Here is a 17,110-nt window from a genome sequence, read left to right as displayed (position 1 = left end):
CAGAAACTTCTGCTCTCAGATAAAGAAGGAGGCTTTGTCGTCATGCCCGAGGGTATGTACAATGAAAAGGCTAACGCTGCTGTAATGAAAAATTTCAAGCCTGTAGACATAGTACTGAAAAAGATCAAGGAAAGAGCATATGCCACCTGTCAAAAGCTAAGTCTCAATCAGCTGGCGGTAAAAATAAAGAAAGCTGAGGGCTTGCACCTGGATATATTTTTTAGTGCAAAAACCCACAAAGATGCATGTCCCTTCAGGGCCATTGTATCAGAAAGGGGTACTTGGCAGAAACAGATCGCCCTCTATCTCCAGACTCACCTCTCTAGCCTCAACATAGTTGACCCGTTCCTCATACACAACTCCGAGGAGGTAATTGATTTTTTGAAGAGTGACACCAATCAGAAGAGAGGAGCCTTCAGCGTAGACGTGGTGGACCTGTATTACTCCATTCCACAGAATGCTCTCCTGGCTTCAGTCAAATCAACTATTGAACAATCAGGAGAAATCAAGTTTCAGAATTCGAGTGGTACTTCAACGGAAAGCTTCATGGAGCTACTAGACTTTTATCTGAAAGCCTTGTTTGTAAAATGGCAAGATTCTTCATACCTACAGCGGTCTGGAGTGTGCATTGGGTCATGTGTTGCTCCCATCTTAAGCGACATCTTTCTGGGAGGCGTAGACATGATCCTCGCACCGCTTTTGAGCACTATGTCTATTATAAAAGTCTTCAGGTACGTTGATGACTTTCTTATTATCCTCCAAGAAGAACAAACAGAAGACTTAATAGATACAATCCTGAGTGTTTTCTCCAGAAGCGGTAAAGGTCTGAGTTTTACGTATGAACAACCTATTCTAAATGTGCTGCAGTTCCTGGACCTATCTATAAAAATCTCAGATCACCACATTTGTTGGTCCTACCTACCACGCTCCAAAAAAGAAATTCTTAATTACCAATCTGCCCATTCAAAATTAATAAAAAGAGGGATAGCCAGTTTGTGCATGTATTCAGCTTTGAAAAAATCCTGTCACCACACCATCGAACAGAGTTTCAGCACTCAAGTAAACAAACTCTCAAGATCCGGCTTTCCATCAGCCATGTTAAGTGAAGTTGCGGGCACTCTGATACAAACCTGTAAAGGATCGACCAAAAGAAAAAAGAGCAAAGACCTTACCAATATCCGACCACTAGTTATACCATACATCCACAAGACGTCGCACAACTTAAAAAATGTTGCCAATAGATACAACGTGCCCATGGTGTTTTCAGCCCCAAACAAACTGGGTAGAATTTGCACGCTTGTGAACCAGAACAAGGACAGCAGGGCTTGCTGCATGAAAAACCACAAGGTGCACTTTGTGTCTTGCATCCTACAAGTGGTTTACCATCTTCCTCTGTCCTGCGGGAAAACCTATGTCGGACAGACTGGGCGTTGCCTCAACGACCGCTTGAGGGAACATAAACAGTCTCTTCAAACCACCACTGGAAGCCACCTAGCCATCCACTGCAGAACCTGTGGATGTGATCCAGATTTTTGTGCAACAACTGTTCTAGCTTCCCATAAAGAAAAAACAACAAGAGAAATAGTGGAAGCCTTTTGGATAAGAAAGCTCGAATCCAAATGTGTGAGCCAGCCATCATTAACACTACAAGACAGCGAGTATGAGTTTATGGGGGCAGCTGCGCACAAATAGGTGTATGGTCAAAGCTTCGGAGTGCCGGCACTGGAAATGCCTAGGACTTTGAGAGATTGATTTTCATTTTATTTTGTTTTCCTTTTCAGCTATAATTATTTTAGGTGTAATTTTATTTTATTTAATTTATTAGCTTTTTCACATCTTTCTCTTTTCCGATATATGTTCATGTGTGTAGTTTTCTTCCTTCTCCTTTTCATAGTAAATCGTCAGTTGCGAGTCAGCGCTTGCCTGTTCTGTCTTCCTTTTCTGTCCCTCTCCTTGTGCGCTGTTTAATTATGTATTGCTAAGACCAGCAGCCATGTTGAGCTTTTTTTTTTTTTTCAAAAGGGTCGCGATTGGTCTACGGAATCGTGACGTCATGAAAACGATTGGCTGGCGTTTCTCGGCGTAGGATTACATTTTCCTCTGAGAGGCATTTCCGGTTTTTTCTTAGCTTGCAACCGACTATAGGTGACTGTCCAGGCAAGTCAGTCAGCGAGCTGATGCTTCGGCTTGCTATTTGATGGATATTCTGGACGGTATAGCCCTGGCAGTTTCGTGGTGCTCGCTTCAATGAACGCTCCAGGAGGTAGCCCAGTCGAAATAGACGTCTATCATCCCCAAGGCAAGGCGTTAACGTACAGGAATTGCCGCCGCAGTCACCCGGCATGGCTTTCTGTCATCGTTCTCGTCGTCCGTGACCATAACCATCCTAATCGTCTGTCCGTATTACCATTGGGAACTTTTAGCAAACCGTTATCGTGTTCCGCGTACCGCACTACCGGAGCCTTTGAACCATGCCTTTAAGCGAGTGCCCCGCGGGCATGGTATCACCCAGGCGTGCGCTTAAAAGCATGCTTCAAAGGCTCCGGTAGTGCGGTAGGCGGAACACGCTAATGGTTCGCTAAAAGTCCCCATAGACCTTTCCGGAAATATATGGTGTCCCCAGCGTCTGCTTTACGCATTGTGACGTTCAAATGTACGGTACGAGAAATTATCCAAGGAGCGAAGACGAAGTTCACGTTGGTTTAACAGTTCCCCTATTGAAAAAACCAGCTTGAGCTGGTCCCAGCTTCAAGCTGGGTTATTGCCCCAGCATGCCCAGCTTGGCATGGTGGTCATGCTGGTTGATCTGGTCATACTGGTCATGCTGGTTGATCTGGTTCCAGCTTCAAGCTGGGTTATTGACCCAGGATGCCCAGTTTGGCATGTTGGTCATGTTGGTTGATCTGGTCCCAGCTTCAAGCTGGGTTATTGCCCCAGTATACCCAGTTTGGCATGCTGGTCATGTTGGTTAAACTGGTCATGCTGTTGGACTTCCCAACCATTTTAAGCTGTTTAAATTAATACACAAGATAAACAAGCCAAGTTCTTCAGAAAAGCCAACTCGGCATCCAATTTATTATTTTCGTACTTGCGGCCGCTTCACATGAACTCAGATGCTACATATCCTCGGCGCTGACACAGTACTAAGCGACGCACAGACAGTGGTTCTCAGTGCAAAGCCAACAATGTTAATAAAACCAGATTGCTTGTCTTTCAACACGAAAAATACTAGACACACACCAAAAACAGGCAAAAGCAAAAGAAAGCACTACACGCATGAGGGAAGCGAACCTGGGTCCCGCCAGTGATGGAGGCGAAGCGGCTACTTGCGCGGTCGCCAGAGGCGAGGAAATCCGTGTGGCTTGGATGGCATTGGCGATACTCCTCGGCACCACTGTCATTCACGAGCACACACACGTTCGAAGACACAAAGGGACGCCTCAGTCGGGACGTCGGACATCTTCCCGCACTGAACGGACTGCCGCTCGCTGTCTCCTCAAAACCCGCTTCGCTTGCACCGTCGTTCAAGTGGTCTCCAAACAACGCGAACACAGCCGTCCGGACCTTCGAAAATCTGCCCAAGATAGCCAAACGCGTCCAAAATTCTCCGTTCCTACCACTTTCTCTCTGTTTTCTCGCATACAAAAGTAGCTTGCAGAGCGCCTGACGCGCCCGGTCGTCTACCAAAAACGAGAGAACAAAGAACAGGACGTGACCTTGTTCTAGCATAAGCCGACCTTGGTGCGCGCGCTCCCAGCATAACCAGCTTGACCACCTCGATTATTAGTTCGACCAGATTCACCACCTTGTCTCCCAGCATGACCAGCTTGTCGCTCAGCTTGACCACATTGGCTCCATGGAAAACCAGTTTGAACAGTTAGGACCAGTCTGGCTCCCGGCTACACCAGATTGAATTTAAAACCAAATTCTAGTTGGACCCAAAGCGCACATGAAGGCACCCTAGTTGGACCATGCTGGTTTTATTAAAGAAGCTGTGCAACCATATTCAATTGAAATGTTTTTCTCTCTACACGAGCTTACTGGCACACCTGGGACTCGAGGATACTCACACGCAACGCCATTGGCCAAGAAACTCCTTTGTTGCGGTGTAATTTCAAGCACAAAAGCGATCACTTTCATTCAATCTCTCCTTTGCAAAATGTGATGACGTAACTCGGGGATTGCAGTACACCCAAGTGACGATATTTGAATGCGGTTCATAGATTGGACCCGAACATTCCGACTTGGGCTCGTGACAATTTCTAGCTCGAGAAACATTCGGGTTGTGACCCGTGTCCAATCGCTGCAACGACGACAACAGCCGAGCCATAACAATGTCTGGAACTCAGCGTGTCCTGCGCTTTGCCAACCCCAGCGCGTGGCTATGATCAACATTGGCGGCATATAATCGGCTCCAGATCGCGTGGTCGCTTGTTCTGGCTGCGAGTTGAGGGGGTGAACGCTGCTCGTTTTTCTTTAATTTTTTTCTGGGACTTCTATTGCGTGGGGTGAAAAACGAACGCGTGTTTCATAGGTCATTAACGTAGGGATCCGTTTTAAGCGGTATTTGCGCAAGGTAGAAAAATTTTTTCATCGCTCCTTTAAACCAGCTTGATTGCCAGTTAAACCAGTTTGACTACCACATTGACCAGATTGACCAGCTTAGTTACCAGCTTGGCGAGTTTCCAGCTTGGCGAGTTTGATTTTCATGCTGGTTTTTCCAATAGGGTGGTGATTTCACAACGCAGATAAGACCGAAGGAAAGCAAACCAGTCTATGTGATGACCTTCTTTTCCGTTCGCTTAATTTGTATGAGTGTTATAAGCTCTTAACGATCAGAAAGAATGAATCGTGCCGCTACCAAGATATACGGAGTGTTCGAGACGGCACGAGCGTACATCCGAACAACCCTACAATTACCTTCGTCGCAACGTCTCCTGGGATTTTCCGTAAAGGTTTTTTGGAGCACAACAGTTCACAGAGACCATGACCTCTGAGATACTTGGCGCGCAAAGCTTCCCCCGGGCCTTTCGAAACGCTCGGCTGCCCAGCAGAAAAAATGTGGAGATCTTTTTTGCATAACCTCATACCAGCGCTCAACTGACGTGCCCTCGTTTCGGTGCATTTTCAATCCAGCTCTTTAGAAATCAAGGTTCCAGAGTTTCTGGTATGAAGACAAATGTTCGCGTTCCGTGGATTCACGAGCGACCATGGCATGCTTTTAAACAAGATCTCGTAAGAGCGCTCGTGGTGTGCACGCGCGTTCTCGTTTCCCCGAGCATCTCGAACCGGTGATTTCCTCAAAGGACCATTCCATGTCAAACATCCCAGACGATCGCGCTCGACCCCCCTCCAATTTCTAAAAAAAAAAAAAAAAATACTAAATCGTGACCTTTTGCTGCGTTGTTTGTAGCCATGCCCTAAAGTATTTTTGGCAAAAAAAAAAATTATGAAGTGTGAGCGCGGCTTTAACTTTTAAAGGAGCAATGCAACAATTTTTGTACTTTGCACAAATACCGCGTAAAACGGATCCCTAACGTTAATGACCTATGAAACACGCGTTCGTTTTTCACCTCACGCAATAGAAGTCCCAGAAAAAAATTTAAGAAAAACGAGCAGCATTCACCCCCTCAACTCGCAGCCAGAACAAGCGGCCACGTGATCTGGAGCCGATTATATGCCGCCAATGTTGATCATAGCCACGCGCTGGGGTTGGCAAAGCGCAGGACACGCGCTGAGTTCCAGACATTGTTATGGCTCGGCTATTGTCGTCGTTGCAGCGATTGGACACGGGTTACAACCCGAATGCTTCTCGAGATAGCAATTGTCACGAGCCCAAGTCGAGTGCCCACGCAATGCTCGGGTCCAATCTATGAGCCGCATTCAAATATCGTCACTTGGGTGTACTGCGATCCCCGAGTTACGTCATCAAATTTTGCAAAGGAGAGATTGAATGAAAATGATCGCTTTTGTCCTTGAAATTACACCGCAACAAAGGCGTTTCTTGGCCAGTGGCGTTGCGTGTGAGTATCCTTGAGTCCCAGGTGTGCCAGTAAGCTCGTGTAGAGAGAAAAACATTCCAATTGAATATCGTTGCACAGCTCCTTTAAAAACGGCGTGAAACTATATAGGCATCACTCAATAATTGATGAAAAATCAACTTTTTAGTCAAACACCCAACAATACTTTTGTTAAATTTGCACGGATTTCGACTTACGATGTGGTTGGGCTTGTAAAGTTTTGTTTAATTTAAATATTTGTTTTTAAAAGCTAAAAGACTTTCAAAATTTTAATGTTTTTGTTATTTTATCAAAAAATAGCAAATTGCTCCGGGACCTAATAGAACTTTTTACCGGCTGCCCTGCACGTATATAATCTATTAAAAAATGTTTAAAACCGCTTAATTATATCTCTCGCAGTAAACAAAAATCCTGAAGTTGCCAAAAAATGCGTTTTGACGCATAAACAGCCGTTTATTTCACCCTGAGGTGGTCCAAGTAAAAATACAAAATATGGTGGGATTGGAAGCACAATCGATAATCTTTTTGATTCTGAAAGTTTAATCAAAGCAATTTTTGTTTAAAGCGAGAAAACAATTTTTGAAATTTGACTCTCGCACCACAACCCGGCGTAACGCCTCTTCGCCGCACAGCACGCCACCTGCGACGATAACTGACACGATTAGGTCCAAAGAAAAAACTGAGTTTTCTGCCGCTTCCCCTTGTACGTCTTTGCGGCTGCAAGGGAAGAAACGGCGGGTAGCGTAGCAATAGCAGACCCGTTTTGCCCGTTGTGCCCTTTGTACCCGAGAGCGGCTCAAAACGCGATGCTTAATAAGTATACGGGCGGCATCAGTTGAGGCGGACTTCTCCTAAAACGGAAACGCGATAATATTGCCGCGAAATCTAGCTGTCACGCTTATGGCGCATTCACACTGGAAGCGGATCCGCGTTCGCGAAGCGGTCGCGGATGCGGTTCGCGAGCGACCCCGTTCAGAGACACCGAGAGGCGGTTGGCGGTTTCTCGGCGATCACGCGTGATCTTTTGAGACTTGCGTTTGGCAACCCTGTTTTACAATCCAAAATCCATTTTAATTCAACATCCAAAGCCAAAGTTTTGCTATTTCGGCACTCGGAATATTTTTCTCCGGGATGTTCGCGCGCATCATGAGTTCAGGCAGCGAAAAAAGAAGCATGGGCCCGCAAAACTCGCCTGTGATTCCCTCGACTTCGCCCACAAGCAAAGCCCAGCTAGGCGCGCCTTGCTGACTCAGAACAGGATGCCCCCGACCTTTTCTTCGAAGTGGACCCTTCCCGCATGAATAGCTGACCTTGTTTTTGGGATAGAGGGCCAGTTTCCTCCCCTCGTTGTTCGCTCTTATCATTTTCGAAGTCGTGAACGGTGGGGTGGACCGTGGTGCGGGGGAATGTGTTCGGTGTTGGCCGGTCGTGGCTTCGTTGGTGGCGGACTCACCTCTCGTCACTCGCTCGTCAATCGAGTCTACTGTTTGTTTGACATTAAGCTCAAATAAACGCCGTATGGATTACCTCTGCATTGTCTGGTACGTACACTTTATTCCTTGATTAGGTTCCCTTTATTTATTTTGTTAATAGGAAAAAGCGTTACAGGTCGAGCTAGCGCAGGTACCCTGCCCCCTCCGTGGTAGTGCGTTGGCTACGCAATCAAGCTCACGACGTCTTTATCGGCCTTCGTGGTGGTCATGCACGGTGTCGACAGCTTTCAATAGTTCACGCGACTATCCTAGTGGGTAGAAAGGCTGACACTTCGGTCGATCAGGGGCGGGTCCCGACGTTCTGCAGGCGGCACCCGGAATAATAAACAAACTCTTACCCGAACCAAATCACCGGTGTGAAGCCCGTTAAAATTTCGAGTCGATTCTTTTCGCGGCGGATTCAAGTGACGGACGTGAACATCAAGTTTCTCCGTTGATTTGTCGAAAGCTAAGACTACAGCGCTAAGACTACAGCGCCTTGGACGCCTCACCAGCGACAGGTGCCATCTTGTTTCGAAAGTCACTGACGTCACGTCAGCGTCGCGTTGTGATTGGTTGCCGCTTTGCGGTTCGTGAAAGCGGTTGGGAGAAATCGGTCTCGAAGCGGTTGGCAAAAACGCCCTCCAACCGCTCGATCCTAGCCGCTTTGCGGTTGAGAACGCGCGGATCCACTTCGCGAACGCGGATCCGCTTCCAGTGTGAACGCGATATTACTGAGGTGAAAAGCGGAACTATTCAGCGACGCAAGAATTTGCCGTTTCAAGGCCGATTTAAGCACAAACGAGGCGTGAGCCTCCAACTGCGCGCATTCGTTAACATCACATCGCCTCGTCGTATGAGATCGCCCGTTAACGGGGCTTTTGTGTTGCTGTCTACATCTGTCCCGTCGTCGTAAAGAGAGGGTGATGGCCATGTGTACGTAAGAAACAGCTAGCTTACTAGTGATGCTTTTACCTGGCAGCGCTAAGCATTTGCTGATATCAAGAGAGTTGAAGTCCACAGGAGGACACAGCCGCGCAGAACGGTCCAAAAGGAAAAGCCATAAAGCAACAAGAGTAGAAACAAGCCTCTTCCAACCAAGATGCACCCGACAACACGAGGTCCTGCTTTCTTCCTGCGTGCGCACACCGTGACACCGTCGCACGCTTTGCCGGGCTCGACGGTGGCGTGCTGTGCAGAGAAGAGGCGCAAGGAGCGACACCAGGTTGCGGCGCGAAAGCTCAACTTGAAAATGTTGTTTTCGTCTTTAAAACAAAATTGATATAATTAAAATTTTAAAAACAAAAAAAAAATAAACTTTTTTGTAGAAGTAACCATGTTACGTATTTTTTCTTTGGGCCACCTCAAGGCAGAATTGACGGCTCTTTAAACGGCAAAACGCACTTTTGCACGAATTTTTTTTCAAGGTATTTTGTTGTATGGCCTGAAACCTTTTTTTGGTGTACAGTATACCTACAGGGCTGTCAATAAGAGTATTTACAGTCGCATGCATCAAAGCCATAGTTTGTAACAAAACTAAAAATGTGCTAAATGCTCATATATTCCTTTTTTTTTTAACTGCATCCAGCACACCAAATTCCATGACCATGATCCTTGTTACATAGCAATCGAAATACCGTAGGGTTTTTAGGCAAAAACATTCCAGTGTTCTGTAAAAAAACATCTTACTTTTCATCAATTATTGAATGACTCGTAGTTCCACCCCCCTTTTACTACTTCAAACCGCCATTACCCCATGAAATTTGTTTTTCGTCAAAACAATATGTTAGAGAGGCACCACAAACGTTACGGTGAAGAGCCATCAATTTTATTTTAGGAATCGGAGGTGGCCGTGGGACCTTTGTCATGGCATGGAGAAGTCCTGGTCACTTTATGCCGCCCGTCGTTTAGGCATCGCGTTTCGAGCCACAATTGGGTACAAAGGGCACAGCGGGCCTGCGATTGCTACGCGCTGGTGGCACCTCCGATTATTACACGATACCCGCCGTTTCTTCCCTTGCAGCCGGAAAGACGGACAAGGGGAAGTGGCAGAAAATTCCATTCTTTCTTTGGACCTAATCGTATCAGGTATCGTCGCAGGTGGTGTGCTGTGCGGCGAAGAGGCGTTAAGAAGCGACGCCGGATTTAAATTCGACGCGAGAGTCGAATTTACTTTGATCAAACTTTTAGAATCAAAAGATTGTTGATTTTTCTTCCAAACCCATCATATTTTGTATTTTTACTTGGACCACCTCAGGGTGAAATAAACGGCTGTTTATGCGTCAAAACGCACTTTTTTGCAACGTCAGGACCTTTGTTTACTGCGAGATTATGAATTGAGCGGTTTTAAACATTTTTGTACCGATTATGTACCTGAAGGGAAACCGTTGAAAGGTTTTATTAAGTCCCGGGAGCAATTATATATTTTTAATAAAATAACAAGAATGTTAAAATTAAAAAAAAAACATTTAGCTTTTAAAAAAAATATTTAAATTAAGCAAAACTTCACAAGCTCAACCACATTGTAAGTCGAAAGCCGTGCAAATTTAAGAAAAAATATTGTTAGGTGTTTCACTAAAAATCAGATTTTTCATCAATTATTGAGTGATGCCTAGTTTCACACTGTTTTTAAAAGTTAAAACCGCGCTCACGTCATCAAAAAAATGTTTCGGCAAAAATATTTTAGGGCATGGCTGCGGACATTGCGGCAAAAGGCCATGATTTTTTTTTTTTTTTAGAAATCGGAAGGGGTCGAGCGCAACGTCTGGGACGTTTGACATGGAATGACCCTATTCTGTAACATCCGGTGGCTTTTCAATTTTACACCGAAGCTGTATATGACTCGTTCGTCGGGTTTTTTCGTGTTTGTCGACAAAACAGTAGTCGACAGAACAGTCAACAGAAAACCATCGTGCTCGCCTTATCCCAGATCCCGCGCGGCTTATCTGTTATCATGTGGTTTTGACGCTTGTTTCAAAAAAAAAAAAAAAACTGTCATAACCACGTGATAGATGATAAGCACGTAGCGCTCCCCGCATGCGCTTCTCGGTAAAGATTGCGGTTGCATAAGCTGCCGCGGCAACGGGAGCGTGCGAAGTCTTTATATATATATAAAAAAAAAGGTTTGCTACAGTGCATTTACTTTTCTTTCGTTAATCCTTTGGTATGGACTCTTTTGCTGTTTGCAAACATGAACTAACGCCTAGCGACTTCCGGTCACACTGTCTTTGCAAGCATGTTGAGCTTGATTATGCCACCAGTGCTAGAAAGCATAAATGCTACACGGACAACAAATTTGGAGATTTAACCAGGTCCGTCGGCTGTACAATATTACATCTTGGTGGAGGCAAGTTGGTTTACAAGAATACTCGAAACATTTTAACAGATCTCGCATTCCATCGTTCTTTGGCGTTCACCTGGAGAATTGAGGGTTACAGGGGTACTCCACAGGTTTTTTCATTGTCTCCGATTTGCTTGAAATTTTGCTAAACTAACCAAAAAACATCGTGAAAATAGTATCCCAAATATTAGGTCAAAATATTGTTTTTTTGCAAAGTTATTGAATTTACAGTTTTGGTCCTCACCGTGTTTTTCAAGCTCGAAGTCTCTACTGGCAACAATAAAAAGTGACGTCAGTGGAAGGCAGGGGTTCACTCTTTGGGTTGTAGATTTTGTTTTAAACTGATTCGAAGCAGTTTCATGGTGTCAAATGAATGCTTGGGAAGCTCGCTGCAGTACCCGGGCTCCAGCACGGAACAAATGATTTGCATATTCTATTGTTTGGCTGCTTGCTCGACTGGCAAGCCTGCCTGCCACTGACGTCACGGCACTGAAAAGTGCGCGTATATTTGAATGTTGGTTCTTGCATCATTTTCATTTGCCGATTTCACAATACCTATTATGAATTTCGCGATTCTAAATAGCATACCGGAGAGAGTAAAGGCCGGGGAGTCAGAGGATATAGTTAGTTGAGGTAGCTCAAAAAATCGGTGGAGTACCCCTTTAACCGTTTCATCTACATTTCAAGCAGCGGTGTTAAGGTGGCCTTTGTTCATTCTTTTCATAGGAAGTTCTCTGGGACGTCAAAGACTGGAGCCCAAACTGGTGGCGTTTGCCATAAAAATGGCCTTTTGGAGAGGAGATCAGAGCAGTATAAACGGCTCTGGAGGAAATCGAGGAGTGACGCTGCCCAGCGGCAACCTCGGGAACTAACGCTGTGTGGAAAACGAACCCTTCAACCGCAGTCATTAGTGCATTCGCTGCCATAGGGGACGTCGACGCAAGGCTCATGAAGGATATTAACACTGTTATTTTCTCCTATACGCATCTAGAAAAAAGTAACATAGTCCCCCTTGTGTTTAATGTCATCGAAGTCCTGGAAGGCAAGACAAGCACATGAAAGGGGGGGGGGGGGGGGGGGGGGGGGGGGGGGGGGTGTCTTGACCTTTTTCTTGAATTCTGCACGTGCGAAAATTTAGGGCGAGGAAACAGGGGGAAAGGGGGAGGTGAGGTTCTCGAACATATGATACGCTCACCCCCCCCCCCCCCACCCTCCCCCTCCTCTGGAAATATCTGCGTGCGCCGGCGTGCCGGGCCAGCCGCGTCGTGTTTTATGAATGATTCGCAAAACACGCACATCACTTCTCAGTGTCTCTTGCGACAATCATGGACGACATCGGCGAAAGTAGGTGGTGTCTCGAAGGAGAGGACGTGCTCAGCTGCGATCATGTCATCGAGTGCAGCGTTGCACCAGAGCCGACGGCGGACAGTGTCCGCATCGTCACGCACGTTCTGCAGCCCTCCGCGAAAACGCTCCTAGGCCGCCGCCATGTTGCTGATGCTGTTGCGGCTGGTGTGGGACCCTCGGGGTCCCACAGATTGTTACCAGCTGCCTTCGACTTCACGAAAATAATTATATCATCAGAGCAGTTATATCACCAGAGATCCGCGAACTTACCGCTGGAAAGATATTCGCGTTCTTTTCGAAGCTTTTATTTTTGCATAGCGCGCAGATGTACGGCCTCGCGTCAACGCTAAACTAAACCAGATAACCGTCCTCGCGGGTGGGGCGGGTGGGGCGCGAGTGGGCGCGCCCCAAAAATACGAAACCGAGCAAACACCAGAATTCCGAGATTTCGACAGAAGGGAAGTTAATGCAGCGTAATGAGTATACTGCTTTTTATAAGCGTTAGAATAGCTCAGAACTTAGTTTACAACGTTAAATGATCACTGTTCATGTTGCTGGGAGTTTTCAGTCTTCGCGATTTCCATTGCGACTGTCGTCCTTTAGCTGGCAACATTGGTTTCTTTCTCTCGTGTTCTGTCATTCTCTTTCGCGATCTTTCACTCGGGACCCAGGATGTCGGCGCACGGGATTTGCCGCTTCTCCTCACCCACCTTTACCCCCCTGGTGCTCGCAAACCGCGTCAAACCAAAACTAGGGGTGTCGCGAACTTTTGTCGAACCAGATTTTTTGGTCGAACTTTCGGGGTTCGACTGGGTCGAACCGGTTCGACGAACCTTCGAACTTTTCACCAGATTCGACCGGTTCGACTTTGTGGACAGTGTGGCCAGACCTTGATACAAGCATGTCTAGGTTTGGAGAATTTATTTTTTTATGCAAAGGGTTATTTTATTTTGTGAACAGCTGCAATTGAAAGAAACTAATTCTATTTACTGAAGAAATTAATAACTTAAATTTTAGTACTGTATTGACTGAAATAGCCGATCAGCGCTGCACTTAATTCATCTCTTAGCCATTACCATCCAATCCGAAGCCAACTGGCCAGCCTGTCGCGCATGCGCACTTGAGTCTAACCTCAATACAAGGTTCGACGAACTTTCCACTAAAAGGTCGAAAAAGTCGAACCTGGTCGAACTCGAACCGCGGCCGGTTCGCGACACCCCTAACCAAAACAATACCGCCGCCGTGCGTTGTTGCCAGATCTTACCGGAAGTCGAGACGCTGCGTCGTTCAACTCCGCAACGCAAGGAGAGTGAGGGGCGGGGCGTACTCCTCTTCCGCGGGAGTCGAAAGAGCGGGAGTTTCAAATGTGGAGAGGTTCTGACTCCGACTAAATTACGTCCTGTAGCGTAAATATTGATAAAAAAAAAAATATATTTTTTTTCACGGAACATTTGTTTTGTGACAGGCTTGTCCCAATTAGGCTGTTTAAAAAAAAATACTTTTTTTTCTTTGCAGTTACCCTTTAAATACTTTTATCGAGTATTTTATCAAACACTGAATTTTTCTGATACATGCTGCGTACCCTTTCTGTATTATCTTCCACTGTGAGAAATAGGCCTGGTAAGTGCCTGCCATTCAAGAGTTTCTGCTCGACATTCATGGGAAACAAAGGAAGGGAGGGACGTAGAACGGCCCTCGACGCGATTTTGCGAACAAGGGCAACAGTGCTCTACCGAAAAAAAAAACTTGTATAACTTTTCGCTAACTGGATTATGGAACAGGAAATCTAACTGAATTTCTTGCTGGAAGCCGGAAATCCAGTTTGCAGACAATTATCTGCAGGCTGGGTTTCCAGCCGGAGAAACTGACGAGGGGATAAATAAAAGAGTGTTCTGAAAGCCGAGGGTTTTGAAGGCGGGGGAGATAATACGGGGAATTCGCAGCGGGGATTTTAACACGGGTGTTTCGACATTAGGTTATTTCGTGCACCACCCAATTACTGCAACGCGGATCAGAGGCCCATATAAGAGACTACCAAGCTTGGTATCCTCTGATAGATGAGATGGCTGGGCAGCTCTGGGCAGTGCCAGTGCTGCCCAGAGCAAACTGGGCAGCGCTGGCGCCGCGTGACGCGGGCGAGAGCACGCGGTGAACGCGCAACGTAGCCAGTTTCTCGGCCACACGGATCGGTGTCGCCATCTAGGGGTCAAATTTTAAGCTTCTTCAAGATGGCCACCGTGGGAGGCTCTTTGCAGCAGCTGCGCATGGACGCCGCCATAACTGACCTTCAGTTTTTGTTTCCGCTTATTTCGTTTATTTCACTTTATCAGGCCGGGTTACTGCCATATTAGAATTAACAGTGTCCTTTTCTAAAGCATCGGCCTTTCTAGAGGATCGGCAACTACCGTTTCAGTTGCTCGGCATCTCGGTAAGACAAGAGAAGGTCAGCAATGGCGGCTGTAATTTGGCGCGTGTGTAAAGCGTCTTATAATAACACTTTTTATTTGCACCGTTTAGTTTTCCCACCCGGCAGCTTGCGAGATGGAACGAACGACTTGCTCCGAGCGCTTGGGGTTGACTCGGAACACGCGGTATTCGCCGCCGATCTACGATTTCGTTCGTTGAACACGGGCCAGTGACGCAGAACTGGCTCTGATTTCCGACTGACCCCGAAGTTAGAACCCTGTTTAAATCATTAAAATGTATTTGGTGAACACAACATTTGCTGATTGTGTTGTGCCTTCGTTGTGCACGCTGCTTTTCTACGTTTGCAGTTGCGTGGTTGGTGCCTTTACTAATGGAGTCCCTAACACAACTAACGCCTCGATTGCATGTACAGGGTGTCACAAAAAGAAATTTACACGGTCGTTTTCACCGCAAAAATAAACTGGGCATCGCCGAACGCTTATTCTCCGCCCAAAGGTACCGCTAGAGGTCGCAACCAGATGCCAAAGTTTCAGCCCGATCCGATGACTTAATCAAAAGTTATAAGTGATTTTCTCAAAATTTCAATGGGAAAATGGCGGCCAACGGAGTTTTCGAACACATGGCGCTCTATGGCACCAGAAACCGAAAACGGGCAAAAATGGGCTCCATTTTCCCATTGAAATTTTTAGAAAATCACTTATAACTTTTAAATTAAGTTATCGGATCCGGCTGAAACTTTGGCGTCTGGTTGTGACCTCTAGCGCTACCTTTGGGTGGAGCATGAGCGTTCGGCGATGCCTAGTTTATTTTTGCGGTAAAAAAGACCGCGTAAATTTTCTTTTGTGACAACCTGTATATCTGTTACGGACAGTTCGTTTGATCACACAAAGACGCACTAAACTTTGAAGCAATTGTGCTGTCAGAAATGCTTGAAACGTGTGCTGGCTTGAACTTCGGCCTTAATACAATTCACGTCGTTGTCGTACTTGATTCGACTTCAAGGAAGCGATGCTTTATGGGACAGCGTTCGAGTCGCTTGTGCACCTCGAGCGTCGATCAAAGCTCTGTACAGGCACTGTCCTCTTCCGAAATCCCATAGAAAGTTTACCCCGAGTACAGAAGTTGCGTAGATCGTCACCAACTTCATTCAACGCAGTCGTGTACTCCCTCAGAAAAAAACACTGGACCCGCGAAACCATCGTGTCGTCTGCTAGTAATGCAAAACCGGTTGTTGCGGGCTTTTGTCATCGCTTTAATGTACCAGAAAAAATCCTCGCGATTAGATATTAAGAAGACACAATGCTTACAAAAATTATTTACTTTTTATTAGACAATTTCGTACCTTACCTTGAGCCCCCGTGCATTTGTCCGTAACAACGGCCCTAGCAACGGTTCTATTTAGATTTTTTTTTTTTTTTTTTTTTAGTATTTACTGCGGACCTCAAGGTCTAAGCAGGGAGGGGGCGGAAGAATAAATCCCGCTACACAATAAAAAAAAAACTGCTGCATAGAAACAGACACATGCAAACTATGCAGATATCAATACCTACTACATCACATACCATTCACATAGTAATAACAATAACACACGTTGTTGCTGTTGTTGTTGTTTGCGAATAATATGGAAGTTATATAAATAAGAGGGCTACTTTCAAATTACAAAGCTGCGAGGCTCACTCGGATAGGAACGATTCTAATGATGATCCGAAATCAGGGAAGAAAACAACTCCAGGGGCAATGAATTCCAATCGGTCATTGTTCATGGGAAGTATGAAAACTTAAATATATTAGTAAGCGCGAAATAGGGTTTTAAGGAGTAGCGGTGGTTGGTGCCTTGTCGATCTGGCTGAAATCTGACTAGCGTATAAACAAGGATAAAGATAAACCTTAGAATCGACAAGCTACCGAAGGAAATTTAAACGGTCAATTTTACGCCCGAGCTTGAGAGTGGGTATTTGTCTGCATTAGCAGTGATGGGGAATCTGTGCGTTTGAATTTACCATGATTGAAACGAACCGCGCGCCTACTTTCTCTAAGACGTCAGAATGTTTTTGTAAATATATCCCAGACTACGAAACAGTATTCGAGCTTAGGTCGAATGAGGGAAGTAACGTTTTAACGTTTAAGGGCGTTTGCGGGAGGCCGGAGGGGGGGGGGGGGCCTTTTCAAGTTTATGTCCTACAAGACGAGCTTTCGAAAGGCTGCCGAGGAAACGGTATTTATATGGTCGGACCAACTCAAGGTGTTATATATAGTAACATCAAGGCATTTAAACTGATTTACTTCAGAAATTATAAAGTCATTAATTGAATAGAAAAACAGTTGCGGGTTTCTCTTGTTTGCAATGAAAAACTTGGTCGCACCAGTCCTGTATAGCACCTAGACATGAGCTGAGCAAGCATTGATGAGATGATGAAGTTATACTTTTAAATAACACGCAATCGTCCGCAAATAACCTTATTCTCACAGGCAGATCTACAGCATCAATAGTATCATTTAGCGGC

This window comes from Ixodes scapularis, unplaced genomic scaffold (genome assembly GCF_016920785.2).
Source record: "Ixodes scapularis isolate PalLabHiFi unplaced genomic scaffold, ASM1692078v2 PGA_scaffold8__174_contigs__length_109621045, whole genome shotgun sequence".
NCBI classification, from domain to species: Eukaryota; Metazoa; Arthropoda; class Arachnida; order Ixodida; family Ixodidae; genus Ixodes; species Ixodes scapularis.
The sequence above is the reverse complement of the archived record's forward strand: the minus strand, read 5'-3'. Positions refer to the sequence as shown.